Here is a 15,290-nt window from a genome sequence, read left to right as displayed (position 1 = left end):
ATATATCCTAGTTGTTCAAGATGACGTTTGAAATCGAATACGCGTCTCGTAGATGTTGAAATATAGGGCACAATGGGTATTTTTTTAACTCCAATAAGTATTCTTCAATTGGTAATAGTTACAGGAACTTATAATGTGTCGGGGGAGATGCCTGGGGCATATCAAGCATATCTGGAGCTCGTTTTACTGGGTATTTTTCGACCGTGGATGAAATATTTGGTTTTGAAACGCCTCAACGCTCTGTTTCTATAATGTATATTCCCTTCACTTTCACTACACCTAAAACTAGTGGCCTGCATACTAGCTGTCGCTGCTATCACCCTTCCCTGAGCTGCAAAATGTATACTTACATTGGTACCCTTTTTGTGTGCGCCTAAACATATGAAACGTCGGGAATAAGTTGCAAATTAATGAAAATATCATAGCCCCTAGGCCCGAAATCACTTTCACTTAGGGTCTGAGTGGTAGATTTCGATGGCAGCTGAATGTTCTGAGTCGCAATGGCCGACGTTTCATGAACTTTGCGTGTTCCTTCTTCAGGATCGCAGGGTCGTCCCTGGGGAAAGGGCTCGTATCTCCTATCAGCTGCCACCGAAAACCACAGATAGCGTAGAGAGCATCCATATGGGTGTATCTACGATTCAACTCGATCCGACTGTATTCACCTCTTTCCACAGGGGCCCCGTTCAACCCGGACGCCGCCTGGTAGTATCTCCCACCGGTGTCCGCACATCCGTCCGCTCTCAACAAAACCGTGGAAGCCAACGGTCAGTTACCTCCTAGGTGAGTGGTATGCTTTTCCGATAACTTATTCATTTTAACTTTTGCACATTGCTTACTGTGCGATTCCTCCTAAGTTTTAAGTTAAGTAACAATGCATAAACTATCTTCAGAATTTCTCCTTCATGACCCTATTTTAATGGTTAGTCTTATTTTCTAGATCAGAGAATATAAAGACACCAGTTGATTTGCAAGGCACATTAATTTGCCATCAAAATCAGCACGGGAAGAAGTAATGAATATTAAAATACAAGAATCGGCACTCTTTATCATTGACTTTTGCAGCCTTGAAAGAAATCCTTAGTACGTCGAATATTTTTTGCTTTGGTCGATCCCAGTTTTCTGTTGTAAGCAAACACAGGTCATACATTCTTCTGGTGGACGAGGCTCTCCTGTGATGATTTGTGCACTGTTACTTGAACCCTGTACGTTTTTACTAGAATTGTGTCCTTGCCAGTCTTGTCGAAAAAGGACCACAAATAGTTACTGTTTGCTTCGCACAGCCTGAAAGTTTTTGTGACAAATTATTCTAACTTCAGTAGAAGATAATGTTTGAAGGATAAGTAACCCTTGCATAGTATCAGAGACTCAACAATAGTAAAATCTCTACTTGGTAAATACAGGTTCTGATTTTTTTAAGGGAGTTGTCACTAGAAAAATCTTGGGTGGCCGTGGCGACCCTTGACCTATCCTCACATCGTTGTCTGTAAAATGGAGAACTTAAAAAAGAATTTCGAATAAATCTTTTGTTATGACATCACCAATATCTGATAATACGTCTATATTATGCTAATTTCATGTTATGCTAAAGTATGAGTTTAAGCTTCTGAAAAATGCCTATCAGCATAAATATACCTAACACCATGTACATTTCTTCACCTTTCCCTGGTTTCCAGATTGTTAGCCTATATTAAGGTAATATTACTCTTCCACATCCTTGAATATATTGTACGAATATAATCACTTTGCATTTCGCTAGACGAGATCCATAATGAATGCTTAAATCTATCATTCCTCCTATAATGTATCAATTTATTTCATATCCAATTGCTTTAACAAAGCCAGCACAAAACTCAAGTCGAAAATACATGTAATACCATTCCACTTCTTTGTCTCTATTTGAGGTCCACAAATACAATTGAAATTCTCACGACGGTTAACGTAATGTGTCACGTTCTCCTGGACGAAATTATCCGTTTCATTCCCATCTTAATCATCATCATATACATTATACCAGTTTCCAATCGGTCAGGAAAAAGTCATTTTCACCGTCACTATCGAATGGCGATTTCTGATTCCCTACATAGTATGACTAATATCATTTCATTATTCAACAAGAACGGCGTTTTCTCTTTTTAGGTACCATTACGACTTCATAGGATTGAGGAATGAAATATAATTTATTCCTCATTCAATGGGGTTAAAATCACATGCTCTATGCTAAGTACAAAGACTGAATTTTATTTAGATCGAATGCAATGAAAACTGAACGAAAATATATTGGGATGACGAATATGAGCGCCGTGCTGCACCGATACGAAACACGAAAAGCACTAGCATAAGGCCGAGTAGAGTACGGAAATGATTCATTCCAGAGGGCTGACTATCAAAAAGAACTTTTGCTTTCACCTCAATTGTTATGACATAGAGGTTTCTTCGCTTTCTTTCCAAGCGCGTTTTGCTATCCAAAAATACTTAAAAATCAATGTGCATACATTATACGACCAGTTTGAGGATGTGCGGTGTGAAATAAAAAGCACCCAATAATAAAAACACCCACCAGAGCAACTAACATTCTCCAACTCTGTTTGATAACATACCCCGAAATGACCACATATTTCTATGGAACCGAAGGCATACATGACCATAAAACCATTGTTGCCTAATTGCATGCGTGAGAGCCTGACGAAAAATATATCTTTTATCAATAAATATACTGCCTTATACAGTACTAAAACAGCGATTGGTAAATAAATGCTTTCAAAGCGTCTGTGTCCCGAGTACGTGCACACTCCGTATGAAAACACACAAATCCCCCGGACCAGAGGATATTCCCGCAGGAGTACTGAAAGATTCCGCGCCCTTGTTAGGATATATATTTAACGAATCGATTTTGGAAGTAATAGATCCTTTTGATTGGACAATAGCTAACGCTCCACCTATCTTTTTCAGTAGAAATAGACAAGATCTCAGTATATTCAGCAAACAACATGGATTCAGAAGGGAAAGATCTTGTGAAACGGGGTTGCGGCTTTTTATACGAGTACATAATGCTCTGAAATTGGAGGAAAGGGAAAAAAAGTAGATGCAATTTTCTTAAATTTTATATGACCCCTTATATCGATCGGTTCGTCAGCCAATTTCCCTTAGCTCCTCACTGGAACCTCGCCAACCAATGTGACGAGACACTACGGCTATTCTCTGTGTGTGTCAGAATTCAACCTGAATGACCTGTCTTAATCTAAAAGTTTATGCCCTGCATACAATCACCGTTATATCAGTGCTTCCCAGCCTACATTCTCCAATTGTTACGTTATGGTTTATGTTCTTTTATAACGTTGCCGAAACTGGGTGGTTCCCCTCATCCTGTCCAATAGCAAAATTAGTTTCCTTTGCGAAGGGTCGCAAATGGCCGACGCGTAACTATGGTGAGGTATAACCAAAGAGAAATATAAGCTCTCAAAAACATTCTCATTGATATGCTTCCCCACTTCATTTTGATTAATATAGTTTCGTTAATGAATCTCCGCATGTTCTCCTACAGTGACAAGGTAGTAAACGTAAATTCCGATATTAATGCAACTCCCGGGTATTTTACTTGGTTCACTTACGTTATTTTTACCTCTACCGAGTATATAAGTGTAAAAGTGTAAGGGTTCCTCAGAAGTTCATTATTTCACATAAATTTGATTCCTTGCATCTGACACCAAGCACTACTATTGTTGAGATCCCTTCAAAGAGGCCGCGAAGTCTGATTTGTTTCTTAAAACGTGATAGATGACCAAATTATCGGCGAATATGACTATCTGTTTACTTTACAATGAATGTCAGAGATGCAATTGAGGCCAAAAGGGAGACATTTGACGATTCTCTGAGGTAGTTCAAGGGAACATCTGCAAAATCGGGTCTGATGATATTATCTAATGCCTTTTCATTCTTTCAGAAATTAAATCGCGAAATCAATCGCGAAATTGTTATTTATTCCATATGATCGCAGCTCGGTACCAACTTTTCAATTAGTATCTGATTAAACGATTTTTGAAGGATAAACATTGAAAGTTTGCATAATTGTTCTCTACATTCCTCCATTAAGGATATCGCGGATGAATAACCAAAATTTTGTTTCAGAGGACCTATTCTTTAAGAAACCATGCTTTGTATGGGAAGAAGTAATGATATCGGGCTGTAATTTACGGTATCCGACTTATTTCCCCTTTAACTGATTGCGTTTGGGAGGCAATTCTCCGTTTCTTCGGCACTTCCGATATTGACTTGTGGCGTATGTTAAACGGAAATAGTTTAATATCCGATGCAGATTCTTTCAATGCTCGCAATGAGATCCCTTCCGGTCCACTCGATTTGCTGCTACCTCTTGCAGTCTGCATGCCTTTAACTAATGCATTGCGATCTATCATTAGTTCCATAATTGGTCCATTAACGCCTGAGAGATTTTGTATTGGTTTTGAGTTATCAATATTTTATACGCTTCACTTATTTTGTCAAGAACTCTCTACAAACTCTCTACAAACACGTCACTATATTTTTCTCCTGTTGCTGAGCGATTTGGCGTTATATGTCCGTAGGTATGACCATAAAATAATTTCTCTTTGACCAGAGGGAATGGAAATTTGCAAGTATTTCTGCTACGTGTATCATCCTTTGAGATACGTAAACGTTCATCTATAAATTTCATTTTAAGATTTTAATGAGGACTGCTGCATTTTTTAATTTGCTGGACAGACAACAAGAAACAAATAATGATGGAGGTTAACCATTACTGGAGTCGGCGTCATAAGTGAGAGCTGGAAGAACCCTTCTCAGAATGAGGCCAGCGACGCGTGAAATCATGTGTGTATTGCTTGGCGTGTGCGGCGGTGTGCGGGGAGAAGGCCGGAAGGGGGGGGGAAGAGGAAGGCGTCGCGGCATTTTGTTTTCCCCACATCGTTCTTCATATTCCAAACAAATCTGTCAGCACCTGCAATAATGCTATTTCTCCATTTGGGCGGTAGTGGCTGGCAGCAGGAATCGAACCATGGGCACTTTCTTCGTTAAATGCCCGTATACTACACCCAATGACGTCGAATCCATTGGTGCATGCATAGAATGAAGTTCTGGGATATTTCCGAAAAAGTGTGGCTGTCAACGGTATGATGGGTTCAAGTCCAAGTGTTTCTCATCTCATTCAGCGCAACATCTCGAGTATGACGCGAATATACCTACTCATTGGGGCACAAGTACTCATAAACACTTTAGATCATTAAACTGAAGAATCTTTGCATATCTTGATTGTTATTGCAGTTTAAGGCACGTAAATCTCTTTACCTTTGAGAGTGCCGTTTAGGTAAATGATCCCATAATTTTGGATACTAGATTTTAAAATTACTTTCGAAATGCATTATTTTTTTTAGGGTTAGCGTGATAACTCTCCCGTTAATTCGCAAGAGCACAATACGGTTACCGAGTAATAGAATATATCACAATTAGCATTTTTGGATATTATTAATTTTGTAGATTTGATACTAATGAGCCTCAAGTTGCGGATAGAACAGTACGAAGGTACTTCGTAAAAATTTAGATACTCCTGCACACTTTGGTGCCGAATGGTTTTCCGGGATGAGCGTTTGAATGGGTTTTTGCGTATTATTAAAAAATTCCCTCAATAGTTTGTCGTACCTCTCCATTTCTTCTTTCAATCCTCCGACGTGATATTTATCCGAGCAGGGAGACGATGTCCTACAAACTCCCATTTCAAGCATTTCGACCCCACCCCCATTGACCTCACTCCCCACCCCCCAGGGTCTTCCTCGCCTGATCGATGGCGCACGCATAATGAAATACAAACGACACGGCCTGAGGCGCTGGAGAGGTCTGCGGCGAGCGGGCCGCAACACCCCCTACGGCCACTCCCCATCCTTCGGACCCCTCGTACTTCCCCCTTCCCCCCCCCCCCCCCCCCGGGGCCCCTCACTCCGGCCCCCGGGGTCCTTCGGGAGGCAGGAGATGGCCTTGCAAGACAATGAGTGGGGCGGCCGGGTCCGCAGCTGGGCGGAAGGGACCTTTTGGGTTTCCTGCGGAGACCTCCTCCCCCCCCCCCCCCACGATCACCCCATTCCCCTCCCGACTCGCGCGGCCCCCCCCTCACTCGACCACCCCTCTCTCACTCGCCCCGCAATCGCACACTCCCCTCACGCCCTCCACTCCGGTGCCCTCGTCTCTCGCTCTCTTGTGGTGTCGAGAGGAAACCTCCGAGTCTCCTCTCCCTCCAATCCCCTTTTCGCCTCCCTCCCACCCTCCCATCCGTGAGTCCTCTCTGCACGTCGGCGAGGGAGAGGGAGGGGGTTGGCGGGATAGTTCGGTTGCCTCGTGGAGGGGGGGTTTGTTGACAGTTGGCGGCTCACTCGAGAGGGGCGGGGAGGCCACTCCAGGCGGAGAAGGGTTCGTTTGTGTGTGCGTGCGTGCGTCCCGTGTGTTGTGTGCGCGCGGTGGCTGCGACAAAAGAGGAGCGTAAAACGGGGAAACGGGGGAGGGGGGAGGTGTGTTCGGCCGCCTCTCTCCCCGCTCACCCTCTCTCCTTCTCCATCCCCCGCCTTGCTCCCTCTCGCACTCTTTTACACATGACCATTGTTTCACCGCCCCCCACCCCCCCCGCTCGGCCCCCCTTCCCCCTTTCCCCTCCTCTCCCTCTTTCTCTTCGATCCCCACGTCCACCGGAGACTGCTGCATTCAGGGCCGGCTCGCGCGCGCCTCCGACCGCGGGCAACCCCCTTCCTTATCCCCCTTCCTCAAGCCCCAACCTCCCCGCCCCCACTCCCCTGCCCCTGTCCCCTCACCGAACGCCCAGCTCGCCTCTCCGCATTGAACCGCGAGTGTAGTTGTTATTGATACAAGCGCTGACTGAGGTTAATGTTTTCATTCCCCTGTGCGAGTGCGCGCTTAAGCACGCCGGGATTGAACACCACTTCCCAGCTCCTTGCCGTGCTCCGGTTCGCTCCTAGTTAGTGGCCGATACGAATCTATCCTGAAATGACTCACCCATCGAATGTGCATTATGAGGATTCTACACCGTGACTGCTACACGTGTAAAGTGTTTCCTCATTATCGATCGTCATTTCGACTCCCTTAAACACAGCTCTGCAGATGCTCAGATTGCCACGGCACGGGAAAACAAGCAAACAGTATTCATAGACTTCCGAAAAGCGTTTGAATGAGTCATGCATAAGAAATACGCTGGTTTATACGGCGCGGGTTGCATGAGAGAGTGGTCAATTGGGCTCGGTATTATTTCCTGAAAAAGGTAACAAGAGATAATAATGGATTAAGCGTCACATTGTTGTTGGAAAAATGCGAATTGGGAGGCATTAAAGGATGAAGGTTAAATGTAAAAAATACATGTTAGGTAGATACAAATAAATCAATTTCAATGCTTGCTCAGAGAGAATAGCTTTAGCGTCGAATTAAATTGATGGGCGTAATCACAAGAAGAAAGGGGAAGTTCACTGAAGGGTAGACCAATATAAGAAATACTTCTTCCCTCGAGCAGTTCGTGTCGTCAACATTAGGAAACATCAAGTACGACAAAAAACATAAGTGATTTTGGCTATGACTTGTTTGTGGTCCATCTCTCTCTCCTATCTACGAGGAACATGTGACACGTGCCATGGGCAGAGTGCTTATTACGTTACAAAAATTAAGTAGCATGTTTTTTTAAAATTTAAAATTTTATTATTAATTATAAAATCACACGTGACTTTTTAATATGATTTTATATTTCACATTAATTCGAAATAGCAAAACGAACGTTACGAGAGTTTTGAGAAAGAAGAAGGCCAAAATAAACGTTTGAATGGGAGGGGAAAAACTGAGGCAGTTCACCTATAATGGAAATGTTTTGGATCATGATGGTCAAATATGAAGAAGAATTATGTTAGGCGAAGAATCTTGCCTTTTGCAAGGAGTGAGGAATTGATGGTAGGGACGTTGAGTAAGGATATTAAGAAAAGACTCGTAAACACTTTGATATAGAGCGTGGTTGTGTTCGACGGGTGATAGTTTACTTATCTCGGAAATTTATTGGACCAAAATCGTCAAAGTCGTATTAGGGACATGACAAGAAAAAATTCATTATGCAAATATGATTTTCAATAAAAGAAGGCATTGATGACAAGGAAATATAACAAGAGTGTTAAGGAATGACTCGTTAAAACTTTTATATGAAGTGCAGTTCAGTTGAGAGCGGAAACGTAGTCACTGAAGCAAGATGATAGGCGTAGATTGGAGACTTTTTAAAGTTGTTTGTGGGGGACGATGTAAATAAGTGATGGGCAGGAAGGAAAACAATCGGGGAAGTGATAGACAAGGTGTAGGGTGAAATAGGTTTCTTGTGATAAATCCAAAGGAGTCGAGAAAGGGGGACGCAAATTATTCTAATTGGGATGGAACGTTTAATGCTGTGATGGAGTGGATAGCATAGTGAATGCGATGCAGCGGGAGGAAAAATATAGGCATATTGGGCGGAATGAAGAGAGGAAAGACGTATGCGTAGTTGAAGAAGGTATAGTGTCAGGTAGTGTTTTGTTAGGTACGCGTACGTATATACACGCATAAAATGTGTATATGTTTACTAGTAAATATTTCATTCAGTCTAATTTTGATTTGTATTTTCAGTTCTTGATTCACCCATAATTATTTAATCTTTCTTCAAAATAGTTTTACCACCCGTTTTGATTTCTTACGGAGTGCCTAAATTGTATTTCTAAAGTAGAAACATTTTTTCATTCATGAATAAAACTTTCTAGCTTACCACAAAATTATTTTGAGAATATATTCAATGAGTGTAATTGTTAATTATTAGGTGACAATTTGGCGTAATTTATTGGTCCGCGTGATCGCTTTTGGTACGGGCATATGTCTGCTCCTCTTCTCATTCACGCAGTGCAAGGGCAGAGAAGAGAGTAAGAGAGCAGAGAATATGTAATAGCTACAAATCACTAGCAGATGTGATGGAGAAGGAGCTCATTTGCGCGCCAATTTCAGGAAATTCGTTGCGAAGCTGCGCAGGACCACGCAGTCGGTTTCTTAGGGCGATGATAGAACGCCGTCAGACCATAACTCCCGTCGAAAATTTACATTCCCTTGATTAACTCGCACTGTTCGGTGGATTCGTGAGTAGAACAGAGGGTAGGTACTCGAATCAAAGCCAACTCCTTCATTATCAAATTCAGGACCCCGCTAACATATCTCACTTAATCTTTGAGTCTCCGTGTCTATAAACAGCCAAGCATTACCCTTCACGGTCAGATTCAAGTACTTATTCTTCCAACGAACGATACATATTCATAGAAAAATCTAACCCCAAGCATCCCAATATATTCACTTAAAGGTCAAATTTTGATGATTTTGAATTAGTCAATTAAATTTGCTAGATTCTGTAAATCTACAAGTTTCATGAAAGCAGTTTGCATAAAATTGCAATTAACCCTTCCAAGTACAGACCTATCTTACCCAGTTGAAGATCAGCATTCAGTAGCCCAATATCCAAACTATGCCCTACAAAAATAAAGACTGTTAGCCATATCTATCAGATAACTTATTACCTTCACTCACAATATAGCCTCACAATAGACAAGTACCTATTTTTCATAAATGTGCAGGATTTAATTGGAGGAGTACCTCCAAAGTGACATGAACACAAATTGGGTAATGTTCAATTCAGGATTGTAATCTCATTGTCGTGGTTTTTAAGTCTTTGGGACGTTTTTAATGGCTAAAGTATTTTATCATCTGGGCATTTTACTTTCGCTGATATTATTATTCTTTCGTTAAAATAAATTGTCTGTATTGTAAAATGTTTTATCAATAGGCTATGCTACTTATGCATATGTTATTATTCTTGCGTTGAATTAATGGTCTGAACTGTAAAACCATTTTATCATTAGGGCAATTTACTTTTGTCAATGTCATTATTCTTACATTGGACTAAATGATGAGCCCTGCATTTAAGAAAATAAAACTGCAATGGGAGAGTGGCCTTAATGATTGAATGAATAAAAGCACACTTAAAGAGGAAAGCCATCCCACAGTTTGCTTTTTGTTATGCATTAAGTGGAGTTCTCACGGGTCACCTCCGAAGAGTAACATGCTCCGTCTCCTCTCTCATTGATATCAAAGTGAAACCGGAAATACTTACTATCACTTCATTCCATGTGACCCGAGTTCTGCCGAATTCCACGTCAGCCAGAGTTGCGAATGACGGGATGCACCCTTGCGACCCCTTCTTCCCACGGCCCTTCGTTCATGGGGATGGGGGAAGAGAGGGGCGCGGAGTGGGAAGGGGGTGGAACGGGAAAGGCGTGAGGACGTGGGCTCGATTTGAAGTGTTCACGAGAGGAGTATAACGAGGTAGTTTTGCGCTTTCAAATGCATTCAAATTGCCACCTCCGCAGAGATCAGCCCTAAGGTTGGTTTGATAGGTTAGGGTGGACTTAATTTCGCACTAAGCCCCGCGGCGTGTGGTATTCTCTCACCAGAGTAGGGTAGCACAAGTTGACTTTGAATGGTTCTTTCGAGGAACTAGTTTGAAGTCCGGCATAGCCTTCCATTTACGACAATTTATTTTTATTGGATTGCCATAGTATTCAATGACACTCAAGCCAGTACCTCAAACGTAGACCGATCGATGTCAACTGAAAATAAGTGATAGTTATAATTTTGCAATTTTGAACGAATGTATTCTTTATCTGAGTAGTTTTTTTTAAGGCATTAGCTACCCTAAATTATCGTCCTTTTCTGCAGATACCCATACTTCCAGAATGTCTCCAGGGAATTAACTTGCTTCAATAGCAATAAAGTAGTTTATAGGTTGTGTTTGATTTTGGATAAAACAAACCAAATTCCAGTATCTCAAACGTAGAGCTTTTAATCTTGAGCTGTAAGCTCTCCCATTAGAGCTTACAAGGAATCCGTTCATAATACGAGTATAACATTTTCTGTCGATTTTTTTTTAAATCTTGAAAAATCTTCATAAAATGTATAAGTGATGGAAATATTGAGTAAATTTTGGCTTTATAGCAAGACAATTCATTGATATGTTTAAGTTATAAAAAATCCTTCCTTGATCCAATTAAAATACGTAAGTACAAGTAAATGCGAATGGAAAATTGAGAATAGAAATATGAGGGTGTGAAGGGAAGGTAAGTGTGTATGGTGGTGAACACAATTTTCTTATTCTTCCGAGCACTCGCTTTCGAGTGTTGGTGGTTGAAGTGGATTCTATAGCGGTATGTCGATCTCAACTCGCGTTCCTTGTGATGAGTACGCAAGTATTTCAAGGGAATTACGATCGCTCGTGTTTCAAGAGTTAAGTAAGGTGATTGTATCATGGTACGTTTAACTATGTGCCATTGGTAGTAGACTCATGCTAAAAATCAGGTTTCTCTCCACTTTTACCTACCATTTTCACTAAAACCTGTGGTGAAAATTAAGTCAGAGTTCGATCATTTCCCATTAGAGCAATAAAGCCTCAATAACACTTATCTATGCTTTAAAATTTCGAGAGCTTCGACGGTTGAGTTTGGGGCAGCATTAAATTCTCAAATCATGGTACACATAAGACATCTTAGACGACAAAACGTCAATTCTGGAGGAGAGAATCAAATCCATTACCTTCGGGTTTGCTGGTAAGCAAAATGAAACTTGTCGAAGTGAATACCATGATCAGAAACCTCCCCTAGTTATAAATGGATACATTAATTCAGAGAACTTCTTATCACCCATTTGTTTGAAGTTCGATTCATTAGGAAGAGTAAGTTTCCTTTCGTAGACCAAAATCAATCTTTACTCAACAGGGCTTATCGCAAAATTGTACGGCCTGTATTGCATATATTTGGCCTGCAATTGGCAAAATACCCCTTACCAATGCACAAGTATCATTCTGGTAATAGCAGGCGATGGGCATCTAAACAAGGCTATTCAAAATTAGCCTCGATACGTAGGGTGGGAGGCTTCCCACAGGTAGAGGCATAATTAAAACTTACATGGAATCATATGCCTCCGATCGGTACTTTTCTTAGCCCCTCCTATCTGTTCTCTTTTGCAGAATTGGACTAATATTGGTGGTTGGGGGTGGCCGAAAAAGATGCGGAAGACCTAGACACATTTGGAACGTGGAAGTAGGAAGACCTCCTTGAACGCATTAGTAAACTGTTTAGTGCTACCGCCGAAGTAGCCATGCACATTGCCCTCTCTCATCCGTAGGTCCGTCTGTCGTGGTTCCTTTGCCCTGCACGACGCTCGATGATGCGGGGGAATGAGTGGGCATAGAGGAATGCCACTGAACTCGCCTGAGGGGGCCGCGAGTGGACCGGGACCCGGGAGGTCGGCCGGTCGTCTGACCACCAACTCTCGACCTCCCTCGTCCCTTGCAGGCCCCCTCGGGGCCCGAATCCCCGGGCCAGGCCCCCGTTCAACGGCTCTCTCGACTGCATCCGCGAAAGCAAATGGCCACGAGCACACTCGAGGCTCGCGCGCTTCGCTGCACTTTGCGTGTTTGCGCGCGCGCGCGCCCGCGTGTGCTTGTGTGGTTGCAGTGGTCAGGGGCGGCAAGATTGAGGAGGCAGCGGCGAGCAGCTGCCCCTGCCTCCCCACTCCTTCCCAGTCGAGCCCTTTCGAGAGCGCGCCGCCCTCAGCCTCTTGTTTTTTTCGGGGGGGGGGGGAGACTCGGATCCCCTCGAGTGCGTCGCCACCGCCCACCCCCCCCCTTCCAGTCCCCAGAGAATCCCTGGGACCGGCAGCACTTGGAGTGCTTTTTTCCTCCGCGCGGGGATATTGGAGCGGGGGGGAGGGGGGCGAGGGCCCACCCTCTCGACCCCCGTGCCTCCTGCGTCGGAATGTTACCGGGCGGGCGGGCGTGAAGAAAGAAGGATGGGGCAGGGAAACCACGCGGAATCATGTCTCTTGGTATTTCATCTGCTGTGTAACTCTCGCCTCATGCCTCGAACATCGAGAAATTCTTCTCTCGGCATAATCCAAAGTGAAAGAAATGTGATTTAAAAAGTTCATAGGAAATTCTTAAGTCATTTTATTTGCATGGCCATGGCCTATGATTTCACGTGCTCCCCATGATTAAATGCAAGGAATATTTTGGACAACGGAAGGAATAATATTACAGTTCCTAAGATATTGTATTCAATGCTATTCTTCCTCATAGGAGGTAGGATTAGGTTTCTTGTGAAGTATTGCAATCAAAGAAATTACATTGAGTATTTACTATTCGTTCGGTCAAATTATTTTTCCAAATTTTGATAGTAACAATTTTTAATGACCTTTGAAAAGATGGTGGAAATGAAATGTTATTAATATTTGTTACCCCGGGCAGATGAATATTTGAGTTGGATTTAATTGACACATTTTTAAAATGAAACCGCCATTAGCTGATACGATGTTAAATCGCATCCACAGGGAGAAATATGATAAAAGAAAATGTGATTTACTTTCAAAATTATATCGAGAATTTTCTTCAATCTACGCTCGTAAATGAATATTAAAAACAAGGCAAATTCCGCGAAATTGTATAATTGGAAGTGAATACTTATAAAAAATCGGATATTTCTCCTCTCTGGTGAATGGATCATTTGAAAATTGACTGGAATGATTGACGCAGTTTCACCAGTCAGCAATGTGTACGTATGGATTATAAGTAGAAGGAGGGGGACTTAAACTCAAGAAATATTTTAAATGCTAAATAACATTTGCAAATAAATTCATTCACAATGAGTAGTATCGTCGTTTTGTTAATTTCATGAAATTACCTTTTTTATCAATTTACTTTAGTTATTAAAACTTAATTACATAAGTTATTACTTTTATTTCATTTACCAGAAAGGTATAATTTTAAAAGATCAGTTTTCATTCCTTAACTTTATTTCAATTTGGATGGAATGAGCATGTTGTGTTTTGCTTGGAACCATATGGTAACATTTTGCGTATTAATAATGGTTTTGACTCTATCGTCTCTCGTGTACGCCAATATGACTATTCTCTTGTAACTTTTATTCGTTGCCTATTGTTTTTCAAACTTACTTCGGGGAGGATTAAGTCGAGGACTTTCGGGAGATCCCCAGTAGGTGGGCCGTGCTCTTTGGCAGAGATCAGGTTCTCACCGCTATTGAGGCATGGGAAGGGAAACTTTTAGGTTTTCCAAATTCCTCCCTCCCACACCACCTCCCGCGCCCCCGAGTACCCTTAACACCGTCCTACCCAATCGCTCGTCCCCCTCGTCATCACTTGTATCACGTTGCTCCCGAGTATTGCAAGTGAACTAATCGTGCCCTTCAATCGCAGTCAATCACGATGCTGCTACGGTTTCCGGCTGACCCGGAAGACGAATCGCGAAGTTTCTGGATTGTTTCAGCTTAGATCCAACTCGCTGCGGATAACGATTCCGGCGGCATTCCGCTTAGCATCCTTAGGTCTTTCCGTTGACAGAATTCTGAAGAAATAGATATAGGGTTCACTGAGAAATCCGGAGAAAAGCCCGAGAGAAGAACATCAGTCTTGGGCATTGTCCCAAAATGTTATAAATGGTACAACACTCAGCCTGTTACATTAAAACGTGGTCTTTTGCAATTGATATGCTCTCGGAGAATTTTAGGCATATTCCTATAGTATCTTCTGTTTAAAGTTGTGTGTGCCAGTACGACATGCTGAAATACAATAGTTTTCCAGCTAACCCAGGGGTTACAAACGTTGCTGAACGCATTATAAAGTCAGATTTCGGATATTGCCGAAATTCGTAGTCGGAAATTGTTGTGAGGGTAAAAAGAAACTTAACATTCCCACCAAAAGGATTTAATATTTCACGACCATGGTTTCGATGCTGCGCATCATCAAAACCATGGTCGTGAAATATTAAATCCTTTTGGTGGAATTGCTAAGTTTCTTTTTACTCTCACAATGAAGGAAGTCCACAAAGTTGAAACCTGAAACTGCTATGAAAATTTTTGTCTTAACTAGCATGAAAAAACATGTGTTTACGAATGCCGCTGTAGATCGTTTTTCAATTGAATATATTCGATTGGAATTTATGGTAAGTTATGTAAGCACGTTAAGAAAAGGAAGTGAAGTTCAAGGAATTGTGAAGGAATAGAATGTATAAAAAACATGAACTGTAGATTATCTGTGCAATTGTACATCCTATTCTCGTAGGAGTCTACGTTCTTAAAATTTGGTTTTAGGATATGCTCTGTGGAACTAAGTGGAACAGGTAGCGCAACGCAACATTTAATCATTTGACG

At 42.1% G+C, this 15,290-nt stretch overlaps 1 protein-coding gene across 1 annotated transcript in view; it reads left to right on the top strand.

Annotated features, from left to right (window-relative positions):
* Nucleotides 1–15,290, top strand: part of LOC139685868 (fez family zinc finger protein 2-like) — a 141,744-nt gene that overhangs the window by 28,476 nt on the left and 97,978 nt on the right. The window contains exon 2 of the mRNA XM_071582990.1: nucleotides 678–783. The gene's annotated coding sequence lies outside the window, so the exon portion shown is untranslated. The remainder of the gene's footprint in view (nucleotides 1–677; nucleotides 784–15,290) is intronic.

The sequence above is a fragment of the Hetaerina americana genome, unplaced genomic scaffold (assembly GCF_022747635.1).
Source record: "Hetaerina americana unplaced genomic scaffold, ioHetAmer1.1.p SCAF_12, whole genome shotgun sequence".
Classification (NCBI taxonomy): domain Eukaryota; kingdom Metazoa; phylum Arthropoda; class Insecta; order Odonata; family Calopterygidae; genus Hetaerina; species Hetaerina americana.
This window is presented reverse-complemented; position numbering and strand designations above follow the sequence as displayed.